The sequence below is a fragment of the Stigmatopora nigra genome, chromosome 5 (genome assembly GCF_051989575.1).
Source record: "Stigmatopora nigra isolate UIUO_SnigA chromosome 5, RoL_Snig_1.1, whole genome shotgun sequence".
Taxonomy (NCBI): Eukaryota; Metazoa; Chordata; class Actinopteri; order Syngnathiformes; family Syngnathidae; genus Stigmatopora; species Stigmatopora nigra.
The window spans coordinates 16505782-16524534 of NC_135512.1; positions in this window are offsets into that span (position 1 = coordinate 16505782).

Consider the following 18753-nt stretch of genomic DNA (forward strand, 5'->3'; position numbering starts at 1 on the left):
TTTGCCCTTGAAAAAGGAATATGACAGAGGCATGTAGCTGAAGTCCAGGAATAAATGATGGAGCAAATGAAATGAAAATTTGTCAAAAGACTGGTAAAAAAAGATGTGAGATGTTGGATTTTAAGGAATAAGAATGTTTCTTTTACAGTGGTAACAATGTTCTGTTCAGTGACACTGTAAAAGATGATGTAGTAGATCAAAATTAACATTTTAACTGAGTTTAAATAATAAATCCTAATTCATATAACCACACTTTTATTTCATGAAAAGAGCTTTGAGGTTTTTTTTTAGGTGTGAACCAAACAATTAACCTAAACGTCACAAAGAGAGAGATAGGTCTTGCAGCATTTACTATATCTAAAATGTGAGAAGAGGCAAGAGCTAACAGCGTAATGACAACTAGGCATAACCATTTTATTTAGCTGGTCTGGTACAGTGTGTTATGCTTTGAAAAATAAAAACGTAAATTGAATTTAAAATGTCTTTATGACATTTTATTTATGTGGGATTGTTCAGCATCAATTACGCCCCTTGAGATCTTAAAGACGTCAAATCTAAACCCAAAGAAATGTGTGTTCAATACTTACATCATGGCACGCAGGTATTTTTACAGGCAAATTTAATTTATTATCATTTTAATTTTAATTTAGAATGTATATACGCATACTTTTCAGTCACTAGACTCTCTTTTTTTGCTCATTTTTTATATCATTTGATTTAGCTGTTTATACAGTAGTTGTTGAATATGTCCTCTGGTGATTTTCCACGGGCTAAAAACAAAATATGTCTGATATTTTTACCCCTGAAGCTGAAATCTCTTTCACCTGGCCTACAGTGCCCTCATTGTTTTGAGTTTTATTGTGGGCAGCGTTCTCTACTGGTGACTCGAAGAAGTTCAACACCTTGACAGGCCACCAACAGCACTCTTTGTTTTAGGTTTAATTTATATTTTTTTCCAAAATGTATATGAAGAGGGAAGAACAAGAGATGCATTGCTTAAAAAATGATTTTATTTTAGATCCATGAAATATATTAGAAATAGGTGCTGAAAAATAGGTGCCAGAAACAAAATGCTATTTGTTGTCGTCACGACTCGAAACCATGTGTCGCCATTGCTTTCTGACCCTTCCCTACCACTGTTTAAATTCAGGGTGTCCCCTGCCTCTGGCCCGGAGTCAGCTAGAATAGGCTCCAGAATCCCCCACGACCCTAATGAAGACAAAGCAGTTGATAAAATGAGATGAGATGAGAACAATCATTTCCTTTCAGTAGTCCGAAAGGGTTTTGCCTGCATGTTGACAAACTCAGAAAATATTCACAGGAGCAGTGCATTCAGGAACTGTGTCCGCAGCGGTCCACTTTTCACCACGTCTGTGAGTACAATAATAGCATGAGATACACATTATGCAGGTATCAAGGCTAATATTTTGATAACCAACCGCAAGACCTTCGATCAGCCTTAACAACTATTGGGATGTGCTGACATGGAAAACACTAAGAACACATTTATTAAGGATACTCGAGCTTTTTCAATTTTTTTTTGCAAGATACGTTTTTTTATTTTATTTCATTCATAGACGTTAAAATTAATTTAGTTTGGCGTTTAATTTGTTCATCTTTTCTCTATTTTTAAATAAATTACCGTATTGGCTGCAATCCCTTGCGCTATGGTGTTTCGTCTTTGTTCACTTGCAGCTACTTGCATTGCAAGTCGAATTTATGCGCATACAAGTCGTACTCTGGATTCAGTCATCATTTTTTAGCGACAAATACGGCTTATAAACGAGAACATACAGTAGTTGGTTTTCTATTATACAAGGGCCAATTGAAGTTGTAGATATCCCGTAATGCTCCGCAGATTGGGCTATAACTGATTCTCGCATTTTTGTTCTGTTCTGTTGTGTATCATCTCTGTTTCAAGAAGAAAAATGCAATAGATAAAAACTAGGTTAAATAATTTTGTTTTCATTTCAGGTGAATGAAATCAAGGGCAGACAAAAACAGATCAAAATATAGAAGACCACAAGATCTAGGGAGTGTTTATTGATAATATAGATCCACTGTTTATGGGGCTGATATTTGAATATTTAATGTATATCGGCATTGGCCTTTTTTAAACTGACTATATGAAGAAATCAATTTTAACCTGGGTTATTCTGGCTCAGATAAAATCGAGCCCCTCGCCTGCCTGCTGTCTCAAGTTTTAACATAAATGACCTGTTAGCTGCTCATTAAGTCAAGGGCTTTGATGTTTTTGCAACTACTATGCTTCAATTTGCGGGTCACTTTATTGTTAATAAAACACACACGGTCACACACCAGTACCAATGCAAATTTAACTGCTTAACCCTCTATTGCCTTGTTGCTTTACGAATAAAGTTGAATTATACAACCAAAAAGAATCCTCAATATATTTCATTATAAATATAGGAGTAGTGTTATACAGTCATAACTCACTTACAAATGTCTCCAGGTACGAATTTTTTTGGTTACAAAAAGCAAATGAGTGCCTTGAAATACGAAAAAGATCCAAGTTACGAAAACCCTCAAAAATTAAATGCAATTCCTGTATCCATTATTTATTTTGAAATTGTGGTGTATACATTGATTCTCACTTATAACCTTGCTACACTTTACTGGGCTCTCATTGGCTGTCTCACAACAACCACTATCTATGTGTCAAGATTCTCTGTACTTTTGACTGCCATTCGTTGTCATGGAGTTCTGACGCAGTTTTTTTTATCATCATGCCTCCCAAAAAAATTACGAGCACGAATGAAAGGAAGTGAACCCCGTTATCGATAGAAGAAAAATTGAGGGTGTTGAAAAAATATGAAGATAGCATCCAGATGACTGAAATTGCAAAGCAATGAGGATAAAACCCATTCACAACCACGACTACATTGAAAGAGTTGGAAGCATTAAAAGCTAGGAATCCTTCATATGGCCTCTCTGTGCTTTCGAAAAGGAGATTATCCCCTAAAGACGAGATAGTGAAACTTTTACTTTCTGTGAATTAAAGAAAACGGAATTGAAGGAGATACATTTGAAATTTATTTGAATTCTATTAAGGATAGCCCCTTGAGATTAACCAACATATACAGTTGTGGTCAAACGTTTACATACACTTGTGAAAAACATAATGTCATGGCTTTCTTGAATTTCCAGTTATATCTACAACTCGGATTTTTTTCTGATAGAGCAATTGGAACAGATACTTCTTTGTCACACAAAAAAAACATTCATGAAGTTTGGTTCTTTTATGACTCTGGGAAAGTTAAAGGACCTCAACATCTGAAAAAGCAAATCCTTGACTTGAACAAGTCAGAAAAGTAACTTTGAGCCATGTCAAAGATGCTGCAGGTCGCAGGAGCAACAGTGCAAACAATTGTTTGTAAGTATAAAGTGCATGGCACTGTTTTGTCACTGCCACAATCAGGAAGAAAACGCAATATATCACCTGCTGCTGAGAGAAAATTAGTCAGTAGGGTGAAGATTCAACCAGGAATCACCAAAAAGCAGATTTGCCAAGATTTAGAAGGTGCTGGAACACAGTTGTCAGTGTCCACAGTCAAGAAGTGTTTTGTATCTCCATGGACTGAGAGGCTGGTGTGCAAAAAGGAAGACCTTGCTCCAAAAGCGGCACCTTAAGGCTCAACTGAGGTTTGCTGCTGATCACATGGACAAAGATAAGACCTTCTGGAGGAAAGTTCTGTGGTCAGACGAAACAAAAATTGAGCTGTTTAGCCGCAATGCAATATGTTTGGAGGAGAAAATGTGAGGCCTTTAACCCGAAGTACACCATGCCTACCGTCAAGCACGGTGGTGGTAGTATTATGCTGTGGGGTTGTTTTGCTACCAATGGAACTGGTGCTTTACAGAGAGTAAATGGGATAATGAAGAAGGAGGGTTACCTTCAAATTCTTCAAGATAACCTAAATTCATCAGCCCGAAGATTGGGTCTTGGACGAAGTTGTCAGAAGCGGCTCGTTTGCCCCTCCTGGCTTGCTGTCAGGTCACAGCAGCTGTAAACAATCCTTGATTACTTCCTGATGTGGGTTTGTAAGTGCGACGGAAGTGGTAGTCACTGTCGAATCGTCTACACATGTCCAGACGTAACTTCCTGCGCGACACACTGTGTCACAGCATGCGGCGCTACAAGGTATTATTCTTCATACTCCGGTTCTGTTACGTTTGGGATATTCAAGCCATCCTCCTCGAAGCCCCCAGACCACATGGGTTCAATGAAAAACCCTTCATAATCGTTTAGGGAGTTTATAATGGACACGATGTGGTGTGGGCACCTCAGGGACGTCCTAGCAGCAGAGGAAAATTATACAAGTATAATGAGATTTTAAGCTTTCACCCCTCCTAGGTTTATTTTATATGTGATTCCCTTTCTTTAGGTTTATACATTATTATATATTGGAAATGCTTTGTTTAACTTTGCATATTGACACTAAAAAGTGTCACTTTATTACATCTGCTTGCAACCCTGATAAATAAAGGTAAAGGTCTCTATCAAGTTGGACTTGTAGACATTACATCAATTGGCCTTGGGGGTGCTGACGTAAACTTGAGGGAAAAAATGTTTTTGCTATGATATAGTTACGCTTGCAGCATATTTTGATTATGGGGTCTTGGCAAAATATTGTGATAGCTAAGAGTGTGCTTCCCTTAAACATTTCATAATAAGAGAAAAACATGTTCTGCAAGAAGTGCAGGATTCCGTGATTACCTTTGCATTTGTTTTTCAGGTTTCAAACAAAAATGTCTTACGAGGTGATAGAAAATCGTTTTGGTAAAGATTGATTTGGTAAAAATTTGGGAATTGTGATTAAAGCAACAATAATAAGCAATAATAATAATAAAAGAAAATTATATTTTGGAGGATAAAAGAATATTAATACTGTTTTGAATGGTTGAATTGTTCAAAATACTTTAACATAAAAGATAGGCTGGTTAAAGAATAAGGGATGGAAAATTACAACATTATGGCATATTGGTGACAATTTGTGGGTCCTTTGAAATTAGAAAATGCCCAGTAAAAGGTTGATTTCTCTAATTTAATTTTTGTAGATTTTTATTGTGGTAACAGAGAGCTGTATAAAATAGCTCTTATCTTAAGTAAACATCGTATGAGGTGATTTGCGAATTAGAACTTAAGGATTAAGAATTATTGTTAATGATATCAAAAATGAAATGAAAAAATGCAAAAGTGGCATTCGTCCAAATTATTAGGTAAATTGTACCTGACTGGTTTAAATAAAATAATTGGTTTATGATAGGCGTAGTTTTCCTAGGACTGAAGAAACAGTGTTTTTAAGTGCACACAAGACATTCCCTGTTTGTCCTGAGCAGGTGAGATACGCTTTGGTATAGGTCATGTTGGTCACTATTGAGATATTATGGATTAGATAAATATTGATCAATTGATATAACCAAATGACGTTGCTTTTATTGCTTTCAGGGCATACAAACTAAGAGAACTTTATCTTAAAACTTAAAGCATTGCAATTTAGGGCTAATACACCTAAATGTTACATAGATAAAGATTGGCAAGGACAAGCTTAGAGAAGTGGGAAATGGAACAATTCTCCAAGTTCCAAAATTTGACTAAGAAACAGATTATGTTTGTCGCTTTGGGTTTTGAAAAAATGCGTTTGCGCATAAATTCTGAAATATTTGGGGGATGGGAATCCCATATCTAAAACAAATTCGAGGGAAATTTGGAAATAGACTCCATTTGGGACTGGATGCCTAAAATCTGGTGGGGCCTTGCTTGGTATTAAACAAGTGATTAAATTATGTTTATGTTCAAATATAGCACCTCCAAATTATAAAATATCAACCTTTGAGTAATGCTTTAAGTAGATGGGTTGTCTAGGAATAGAATGGAATGGGCAAAATCCGAACAGAATTGCAAGGTACATTGAAGGCTACTAAAACAAACTTTAGAGGTGAAACTGTTGCTACCTCAATTCTGCATACATAATCCAGACCTTCCAGAGGGGTATTACTGATGTCCTTGAGAATTTGTGGGTTTTCTCCGGGTACTCCAGCTTACTCCCACAAAAGAAAATTATGGATGCTGGACTGGTTGAACACTCTAAATTCCCCTGATTATGAGTGTGAGCGTGAATGATGATGATTGTCTGTCTTCTTGTGTTTTTGATTGTCTGGCCACTAAAATATAATCTATCAATCAAATATCAAGGTGGAAAAGAATTTGGAAATTTGAATATGATTTCTGAAATCGCCAATAAGCCTTTCGGGGATGGCGGCGGCAGATTGCTACATAAACAAAAAGAAAGAAAAATAATTTGGCCAAATGAAATTTTCGACGAGAAACAAATAATTTGCTCTTCGGAATGGGAAATTTAGGAGCACTGAGGAAAAAAAATATACATATATTTGTACCTCAGCTCATGGGAAGTCATATGTCTCGACAGGGGGGATGGTGGCTTGTTACAGTGCCACTACACAACTTATAGGGTCAAGTTGGTTGCAGAGCATGCTCAACCTGTGCTCTGCATATCAGTGCACAATTTGAAATTTCAAAGAACCATTGATTTATAGTAATAATGGCACCCAAATGTTGTTCACAAAATAATTGGCTGAATGGAAAAAGGCTTCCATATCTCGTTATGAAAGCTGTGCCTACATAAAGAGTTCAACTGAACAACAACATAGGGAAATCCTATTTCGTAGACCATATAAATCACCATTATTCACTGCACGATTGGAACTGGATAATGAGGCTAATCTGGTTGACGACGTAGAAAAGAAAAAAAAATCTTTAAGAAAACGCATTGAATTTGGATTAGCAGAAGGAGACTGCCTCTTAACAGGAAACAGACTGGTCCAACAGTGGTGCTCAACCTGCAGTGTAAAGAAGAAGCACTAGCACTAGGAGAGGGGGGTGAGTAGCTACATTTTGCACTGTAAGAGGGGAGTCTCAGATGAAACGTTGAGGATATGGGTAAGATAAGCTTTTCGACCTAATAAAATGTGGCAACCACTCCAATATTGATTGGACAGAGTATTGCTCAGCGAGCAAAACCATAAACCATAGGGAACTCTTTTATATTGATGTTAGCGTCTCCATATGAAAAAGGTGAAAGTGTTTGAATTGAGACTAAACCTTCTTACAAAGGATTAAAACAAACGACCAGACGAGGGAAAATACCTTTGCATATAACAACTCCCTCAATTACCATTCTTTGGGGAAAGTGTTTTTACAAAAAAAAAAAACGTGTCCGAGTTCGGTTGTACTTTATTTCGACATTTTACAATGTAGTCACGTTTTTTGATCAATCATCACCCACAAATGCATAATTGATGGATTGAAGTCTGACCCGAGCTTCGTAACCGTGTGTCTTTATCGTGTTCGTTTTCGGGGGGCCTTAGAAACCAAACCGAAATTGTTTTGCAATAAAGCACATGCCCACACTATAAACGGGTATCTGGTAGGGGGCGTTACCTTAGCGTTTTCTTACACGCATGCCTGACCCCCCCCCCCCCCCCCCCCATGTCTGCTTTTTCTCTATATTACAAGGCTGTGGAACGCGGCGCATTCACACGGCGCTCTGCATTATAAGTCGCCATGTCTATTTCGGAAAAAATTTAAGACTTTTTAGTGCGCCTTATAGTCGTGAAAATACGGTAGTCCAAGTGATGTCAGCAGAACGAAGCGCGATTGTTCCATCTGAATTCCAGAATGAGTTTCATGGTTGGTTTTGGAGATGTTCAGCATCAAGTAGCACCACTCGCTGAGTCCATGGACGCAAAAACAAACAGGCAGACACAATCAATATAGTAGAATAAATAAATAATCATTAAATAAGAAATTAATGAGTAGTTCAAGTGAGGTCAAAAGAGCGGAGCGGCCTTGTTCCGTCAGATGTCCAGGATGGGTTCCATGTTTTTGGAGACATTCAACGTCTACTTGCACAGTTCCCTGAGTCTATGTACGCAACAACAAACAGGCAAACACATAGAATCAATAAATAGTAATGATGAATGAATATTACTAAATAGTAATGATAAATGAATATCACTAATTAGTAAAGATAAATGAATATCACTATATAGTAATGATAAATGAATATCACTAAATAGTAATGATAAATGAATATCACTAAATGGTAATGATAAATAAATAATCACTAAATAGTAATGATAAATGAATATCACTAAATAGTAATGATAAATAAATAATCACGAAAGAGTAATAGATAAATAAGTGGTCAAAATAATAAATACTGTATTTTCATGACTATACGGCGCACATAAAAGTCTGAAATTTTCTCCAAAATAGACAGGGCGCCTTTTTATCCAGTGTGCTTTAAATATGGACCAATACTAACATTTTTATCACGATAAAATAAAATAAATCAGTCGATAGGGTACACCGACTCTACTATTTTCCCATAGAAAAAGTACGGCGCAGTAACTGCTGGGATATGTAGTTCTTGTGTAAATACACCCAATGGATTGTGGCAAGTACACATCGACATCAATACAGCTTGTTGAAGCATGGAAATGTTAGACTTATTGTTTTAGCATCTGACTCCAATTCATTAACTCGGTCTTATCCCGTCTAACAATGGAGCGTGTTCAGCATTGCAGGACACAGACCAGGGTTGAGCGAGTTAATCCACAGATGATTTATTCCTGACAAATGGATCCATACAGAGTTTCTTGTTTCCCTCCCAAAAAATAACCCGCAGAGTGTCGCTGTCCCCAGCGGAGGATGAGAAAGACATCGCCCGAACCCACATTTGCCCAGTTATAGTAATACAAAAATGAATATTCATTCGCTGATTGACAATGAGATGCGGACTGGTCCACGGCTGTCAGGAGGGGTATTTTCTTCGGACTTCGCACTCGATCCTGGAATCCACATCATCTAGACCTCTGTCTCTGCTTGTCCTTTGAAGTCCAGAACATCTGTCCAGCTCCTTGTCTTCTCTGTCCTTTGAAGTGTCCAACATCTGTCTTCTATCAGCGTGAATTCAACCTTATAAGAAGAATCTCAGACAGAGCCTTTTGTTCATTGTAATCGAGTTAAGAACAAGAGTTTAGTCTTATAGTAGTAATATAAAAATGAAACAGCTGCAATAAAATGAATGAGTAAAATATGTCATATTCTTCATTCCCTCTCTTGGTCTCCCAAAGAGACCACACCAACAAACAACACGCAGGTTATTATGAAACGAAACAAAGAAGCACTACATTAGTATATAAAAAAACGAAGAAGCACTACATTAGTATATAAAAGACAAAGAAGTACATCTGTGTATCCATGACCACATGCTCAGCGGGGGTGCAGAGGGGTCAGTTTGGAGCAACTGGGCATACTGGTCCCACTGCCCTATCGATCAAACGAGCAACCAGAGTATGAGTTAAGCAGATGATGCAACAGCCACAGAGAACAAGCAGAGCAGTGAACACAACAACAGATATGAGGACGTTGCCCACCAAACCTTTCCAGGCACCGAAATGATTCATCCATTGGTCCCAGATTGAGGCGTCCACACCTGAATGGTCGCCCATCTTGTTCGGAGGCTTCCTAACGCTATGGTGAGACATCCATTTGGACCAGTGTTATTTGGAATGAAAGTACAACAGGCATCATCAAAGATAGCAAACACACCACCCTTCACAGCCAAAAATATGTCCAATGCTATACGATCTTGAAAAGCCATGAGAGATGTTGCCGCTAACTGTTCATGTACCGCCTCAAACGAGTCAACAGTGAATATGCCAAGTCGCTGGACATTGTAATGAACGTAATTAATGCGATCAACATTTTTGTTAGGGGTTACCCAAATTAGAATACTTTCGAATCCTGCTGAAACCTGATCAACATGTATATACTCATTAGGAACGCCACGTGGGATACCTATGGCGTCAATACAGGTGGGATCTGAGTTACCATCCAGGTGAGTGATGCTCTCTTATTGCAATGCAAGACATCCTTCAGGTTGGAAGGTAATCGTATTCCAGCAGTGAGATTCACTGGGGAAACAGAAACCGGAAGCAACAAAGACACCGAAGAACACGCAGCCGAAGCATTTGTGGGTAATCTATCATACAATTTATCGCCTCCACACCATAACCAGATGTCAGCTCGGGATAAGGGGTGTGGTACCGGAAATGACATGTTTAATGCACACCAGTCAGACGGAATGTTTCCCAATGATTTTCCAGTCCAATTTAATTTGAGACAGGTAAAATTTTGGCGTGCTGCTGATTTGTCAAAAATTCGTTTTTCTTTATCCTCTTGGGCAAGTGGGAATATTGAATTGTACTTAACCCTAACCCTAACAATTAAATGTCAGATTGTTTTTTTTAGGAGGTCTACAATACATTCATTGTCGACTGGGTCCGAAACAATATGGAGTACGAGTCGAGCACCCATACACACGAGACAATCATCGTGGGTTTCACTGGCAGCTTGCTCTGCCATTAACATCCGATTGTTAGATACTGCTGTAATACCTATAGTCATTCTAAACCACTCGTCCACTGATGGTTCGCCATGGATTATGCGGACTTTACTCGATTTAGGGGATACGATTGACTGGGTTTTTTACGCATCCCCACTGGCCAGCATGGATCGGTATCCGAGGACCACGCACACAGGGTCAGGATGCCAGTGTTGTCTCATTCTTAGGAGATTGCGATGTCATTGGAGCCACATCCGTCTGATTGTAGATCGCTCAACAGGAGTATGACATACACCTGTGGAGCGCTCCTTCAAAAAATAAGCCCCAAGGATAAGCCCAGTCCAGACCAGGAACTATGTCCAGGAACTATGTGTCATGTTTAGATGTATGTGACCTGTCCCCCGGTAGAACCATTGGCCTCCTTCGGAGGATCCTGTGGTGGAGTGTGTGGTTATGGGTTGGGTGGATCAACGGGTCTGATTTGTGAATAATGAAACCACATATGTCCCTTATGTTCAAGTTCAACTGCCTTTGCTGTACGAGCAGTCACTTTGAAGTGACCTGTCCACCTGGGCTCCAGCCACTTTCGGGATAGAACCTTGAGAAGAACGTGGGTTAAGACTGTGGGTTCTTCCTGTGGGTGATCATGTGCAGCTGCAGCAGCGTCCTGTGCCTGTGAAGATATACTAGATACAAGAGAATGCAGTTGACCCATATGATGCATGTGAGAGATCGGGTAACGGAACCTCTTCATATGGGGTGATTGAGGAACTGGGACCAGGCATCAGCTGGCCCGCAAGTAAATCAAATGGGGCAAAATTTGTGGTTTTGTTGATGGTTTGACGAATACAGAGTAAAGTCAGTTTGAGGGCTTGAAGCCAAGACATTGTGGTGCATTATTTTGCCAATTTTTCTCTCCTGTAATTACACAAATTAACTAATCATACTAATAAATATGAATAATACAAAAGGCAAACCAGGCTGCCTTCTACTCAGGAAAACAGCGTTCCTGCTCTCACAACAGTTACATTCACATGAATTAATATCCAGAAATAAATGTACACATTTATAATTCTGAAAAGAATTGAACCCACTAGAATGTAACCACCCCATGTTCGTCAGGGTTAATATTTTCTTGCATAATTGTGTCTTTTAGTGCGATTAAAACTCATTACTTATAAAAAGCATACTAATCGAGTCCCAATTCATTTAGCAATGTGAATCGTGTTGCATATTGAACTCAGTTTGGAAATTCAAAATACCCCCAAACTAGTAGTCTTTTTATCAAATGTAACTTTCCATTGTCTTTGGAGTTTGCCAATCATCTATAAAACTTTTTTAATCAATATTTTTCAATAGTCAGGCATAAAATAAAGATCTATTTACATTTCTATCCCTTTTCTTTCTAATTGTTTACTTTAACTATCTGTAGGAAGGTTTGGTCTCAATTGAAACGCTTTCACTTTTTTATGGAGACAATAAAATCAAAATCCAAAGTTCCTTATGGTTCCATTACATCTGATCACATCAAAAAGTTTATCTTACCTGTTTCCTCATACGTTTCAACTGAGAGAACCTTCCTACAGTGCGCAGGATGGACACCGCTATTTTCATATCCGCTAGTTGGTCAGCAACACTTGTACGGACATTCTCATTTTGGGTTGCTCGTGTGTCTTCTCCTTGTTTCCTGTTGAGGAGCACAGTCTACTTCTGCCAACCCAAATTTAATGAGTTTCTTTAAAGTTTTTTTCTTTTCTGCAGATAGCCTGATTAGCCTTATCATCCAGTTCCAATCGTGTAGTGAATAATGGCGTAAAATTTAGAGAAACTAACCTTCCACCTAATTATAAATTTCAGTGTTTAATAGAGGATCCATAATTTGTCACTATGTCATATTATTGTCAATTTTTTGCCTCTAACTCTCTCTGAATCTCGTGGTAGTCTTTCTTGCCAGATGCCTTGTTCAGCTCCTTTGTTTGAAAGGAGCAGTAAGCTCTATGGTTGACCATCTTATGTGGGCCATCCGGCCCACATAAGATGGTAATTCCAATAGACATCAACAGGTCTCTTCCCATCAAATTCACAGGTGTTCAGAGTGAATGAACGTAGGAATGGAAGACATGGGACATGGGGTCCCATGGACCGTAAGAATCATCTCCGCCCTGGTAATATTGTTCAGGTGACTGGGCTGGCTGCTGGGGCCACCATGGTCTGCCAGTGCCTCTTCCTCCTCCGTGCGTGAGCCGCTGTTGCTGTGGTGGGCCCCCCTGCTGTGTTAGGGGTTGCCGCTGGAACAGTTGTTGTTGTTGCTGCTATTGACTGGGACAATCACGTGCCCCGTGTCCAATACCGCCACACATAAAACAGTTGCCTTGTTGACCTTGTCCCAGGTACCCTCTTCCCCAACAACCAGAGGGACCACACCCGCGACCACCGTATCCACCATGGAACTGACCAACATCTCGTGCCCCACCACAGCCCTGGAACATCTGGGCCGATTGCTCTGTCTTTTTGTTTGGCTACACTATATAATTTGAGAAGTTGCAGTTTTAACAGAGTAGAGGTCAAATTTTGTGATTCTGCTTTTTTTTCTCGTCAACTCCTTTTTCACAGGTTCTGGAAGACCCTCGACAATAGCTGAAGTTGAGTATAGGAAGCTGATATGGCTTGTCTAATGTCACCAGGCGCTCAACTCTGTCCACTCATCAGCCATGGACTTGCTCCCCTCGCCAGAGGAGGGACTTTTTCAGTCAATGCAGCCTCATCTTCTCCTCCCCCCCTTCGCCTCTCTAGTTCTGCCTTCTTAGCTGTGATGTCAAGCCCTATTTTTTCAAAGCTATGGAAAATCATTCATATTCTATTTGCGCTTTTGACCCGTAAAATGTAAATTTAATTTCAACGTACGGAATAGTTTCTCCAACTCGAGTCTAATTTTGGGTTGTCTTTTACTTTGAACACGCCTCAGAAACTGAAAAATCATCAAAATCATCAATTCATTCCATTCTCCACATTCACACGCACTCTCACATCCTTTCTCTTTCCTTGCATTTTCAACAATTCAATCATCACAGGTCACTGGATGAATTAATAATTTAAGTATGTTCATTTTTTAAATTAGAATCAATCCTAGGAATCAAACATTTGTGGACCCAGTCGTTTCCTTGCTGAAGACGTAAAAAATAAGGTTACAGAATTTTTGTACTGGAAAGTATAAGTCTTCTGCATACAATCTTTCGAAATCTCTTCCCTTGTTCCCTTGTTTTCATTTGAACATTTTCCTTTATCTCAAAACGACCGTTCTGGAATTCTCAATCCCCGATTCCAGATATATAATCACGGAAATGTTCCCCGAACAAATGAAAATGTCCCCGGAACAAATACTGAGATGCAGACTGGTCCGGAGGGGTATCTTCTTTGTACTTCACACTTAATCCTGGAATCCACATCATACAGACCACTGTCTCTGCTTGTCCTTTGAAGTCCAGACACTCTGTCCAGCTCCTTGTCTTCTTTGTCCTTTGAAGACCATCTGTCTACTTATCAGCGTGAATTCAACCTTACAAGAAGAATCTCAGAGCGAGCCTTTTGTTCCTTGTAATCGAGTTAAGAACAAGAGTTTAATATTACAGTAGTCATATCAAAATTAAACTGCTACAATTAAATGAATGAGTAAAAAATGTCATATTCTACAGAAAGCAGAGTTGGAAAAGGGACGCTAGCTACCAGCTAGCTACTATTTGAGAATGGATTGTAACGTGAAAACATAAACATCAACAAGGGTGGCAGGGATCACTGGGCTAGTTACGCTAGCTAACAACAAGCTACCATTTTGTGAACATGAATTTCACTCTCTCTACCCGTATTCTGGTGTCATTATACAGGGGGATAAAAAAAAACAATATTAAAAAATTGGGAATTAAATTCAAATTAAGCATTTTTGAAGGGAATCCCTATATATATATATATATATATATATATATATATATATATATATATATATATAGATAGATAGATAGATAGATAGATAGATAGATAGATAGATAGATAGATAGATGGATGGATGGATGGATGGATGGATGGATGGATGGATGGATGGATGGATGGATGGATGGATGGATGGATGGATGGATGGATGGATGGATGGATGGATGGATGGATGGATGGATGGATGGATGGATGGATGGATGGATGGATGGATGGATGGATGGATGGATGGATGGATGGATGGATGGATGGATGGATGGATGGATGGATGGATGGATGGATGGATGGATGGATGGATGGATGGATGGATGGATGGATGGATGGATGGATGGATGGATGGATGGATGGATGGATGGATGGATGGATGGATGGATGGATGGATGGATGGATGGATGGATGGATGGATGGATGGATGGATGGATGGATGGATGGATGGATGGATGGATGGATGGATGGATGGATGGATGGATGGATGGATGGATGGATGGATGGATGGATGGATGGATGGATGGATGGATGGATGGATGGATGGATGGATGGATGGATGGATGGATGGATGGATGGATGGATGGATGGATGGATGGATGGATGGATGGATGGATGGATGGATGGATGGATGGATGGATGGATGGATGGATGGATGGATGGATGGATGGATGGATGGATGGATGGATGGATGGATGGATGGATGGATGGATGGATGGATGGATGGATGGATGGATGGATGGATGGATGGATGGATGGATGGATGGATGGATGGATGGATGGATGGATGGATGGATGGATGGATGGATGGATGGATGGATGGATGGATGGATGGATGGATGGATGGATGGATGGATGGATGGATGGATGGATGGATGGATGGATGGATGGATGGATGGATGGATGGATGGATGGATGGATGGATGGATGGATGGATGGATGGATGGATGGATGGATGGATGGATGGATGGATGGATGGATGGATGGATGGATGGATGGATGGATGGATGGATGGATGGATGGATGGATGGATGGATGGATGGATGGATGGATGGATGGATGGATGGATGGATGGATGGATGGATGGATGGATGGATGGATGGATGGATGGATGGATGGATGGATGGATGGATGGATGGATGGATGGATGGATGGATGGATGGATGGATGGATGGATGGATGGATGGATGGATGGATGGATGGATGGATGGATGGATGGATGGATGGATGGATGGATGGATGGATGGATGGATGGATGGATGGATGGATGGATGGATGGATGGATGGATGGATGGATGGATGGATGGATGGATGGATGGATGGATGGATGGATGGATGGATGGATGGATGGATGGATGGATGGATGGATGGATGGATGGATGGATGGATGGATGGATGGATGGATGGATGGATGGATGGATGGATGGATGGATGGATGGATGGATGGATGGATGGATGGATGGATGGATGGATGGATGGATGGATGGATGGATGGATGGATGGATGGATGGATGGATGGATGGATGGATGGATGGATGGATGGATGGATGGATGGATGGATGGATGGATGGATGGATGGATGGATGGATGGATGGATGGATGGATGGATGGATGGATGGATGGATGGATGGATGGATGGATGGATGGATGGATGGATGGATGGATGGATGGATGGATGGATGGATGGATGGATGGATGGATGGATGGATGGATGGATGGATGGATGGATGGATGGATGGATGGATGGATGGATGGATGGATGGATGGATGGATGGATGGATGGATGGATGGATGGATGGATGGATGGATGGATGGATGGATGGATGGATGGATGGATGGATGGATGGATGGATGGATGGATGGATGGATGGATGGATGGATGGATGGATGGATGGATGGATGGATGGATGGATGGATGGATGGATGGATGGATGGATGGATGGATGGATGGATGGATGGATGGATGGATGGATGGATGGATGGATGGATGGATGGATGGATGGATGGATGGATGGATGGATGGATGGATGGATGGATGGATGGATGGATGGATGGATGGATGGATGGATGGATGGATGGATGGATGGATGGATGGATGGATGGATGGATGGATGGATGGATGGATGGATGGATGGATGGATGGATGGATGGATGGATGGATGGATGGATGGATGGATGGATGGATGGATGGATGGATGGATGGATGGATGGATGGATGGATGGATGGATGGATGGATGGATGGATGGATGGATGGATGGATGGATGGATGGATGGATGGATGGATGGATGGATGGATGGATGGATGGATGGATGGATGGATGGATGGATGGATGGATGGATGGATGGATGGATGGATGGATGGATGGATGGATGGATGGATGGATGGATGGATGGATGGATGGATGGATGGATGGATGGATGGATGGATGGATGGATGGATGGATGGATGGATGGATGGATGGATGGATGGATGGATGGATGGATGGATGGATGGATGGATGGATGGATGGATGGATGGATGGATGGATGGATGGATGGATGGATGGATGGATGGATGGATGGATGGATGGATGGATGGATGGATGGATGGATGGATGGATGGATGGATGGATGGATGGATGGATGGATGGATGGATGGATGGATGGATGGATGGATGGATGGATGGATGGATGGATGGATGGATGGATGGATGGATGGATGGATGGATGGATGGATGGATGGATGGATGGATGGATGGATGGATGGATGGATGGATGGATGGATGGATGGATGGATGGATGGATGGATGGATGGATGGATGGATGGATGGATGGATGGATGGATGGATGGATGGATGGATGGATGGATGGATGGATGGATGGATGGATGGATGGATGGATGGATGGATGGATGGATGGATGGATGGATGGATGGATGGATGGATGGATGGATGGATGGATGGATGGATGGATGGATGGATGGATGGATGGATGGATGGATGGATGGATGGATGGATGGATGGATGGATGGATGGATGGATGGATGGATGGATGGATGGATGGATGGATGGATGGATGGATGGATGGATGGATGGATGGATGGATGGATGGATGGATGGATGGATGGATGGATGGATGGATGGATGGATGGATGGATGGATGGATGGATGGATGGATGGATGGATGGATGGATGGATGGATGGATGGATGGATGGATGGATGGATGGATGGATGGATGGATGGATGGATGGATGGATGGATGGATGGATGGATGGATGGATGGATGGATGGATGGATGGATGGATGGATGGATGGATGGATGGATGGATGGATGGATGGATGGATGGATGGATGGATGGATGGATGGATGGATGGATGGATGGATGGATGGATGGATGGATGGATGGATGGATGGATGGATGGATGGATGGATGGATGGATGGATGGATGGATGGATGGATGGATGGATGGATGGATGGATGGATGGATGGATGGATGGATGGATGGATGGATGGATGGATGGATGGATGGATGGATGGATGGATGGATGGATGGATGGATGGATGGATGGATGGATGGATGGATGGATGGATGGATGGATGGATGGATGGATGGATGGATGGATGGATGGATGGATGGATGGATGGATGGATGGATGGATGGATGGATGGATGGATGGATGGATGGATGGATGGATGGATGGATGGATGGATGGATGGATGGATGGATGGATGGATGGATGGATGGATGGATGGATGGATGGATGGATGGATGGATGGATGGATGGATGGATGGATGGATGGATGGATGGATGGATGGATGGATGGATGGATGGATGGATGGATGGATGGATGGATGGATGGATGGATGGATGGATGGATGGATGGATGGATGGATGGATGGATGGATGGATGGATGGATGGATGGATGGATGGATGGATGGATGGATGGATGGATGGATGGATGGATGGATGGATGGATGGATGGATGGATGGATGGATGGATGGATGGATGGATGGATGGATGGATGGATGGATGGATGGATGGATGGATGGATGGATGGATGGATGGATGGATGGATGGATGGATGGATGGATGGATGGATGGATGGATGGATGGATGGATGGATGGATGGATGGATGGATGGATGGATGGATGGATGGATGGATGGATGGATGGATGGATGGATGGATGGATGGATGGATGGATGGATGGATGGATGGATGGATGGATGGATGGATGGATGGATGGATGGATGGATGGATGGATGGATGGATGGATGGATGGATGGATGGATGGATGGATGGATGGATGGATGGATGGATGGATGGATGGATGGATGGATGGATG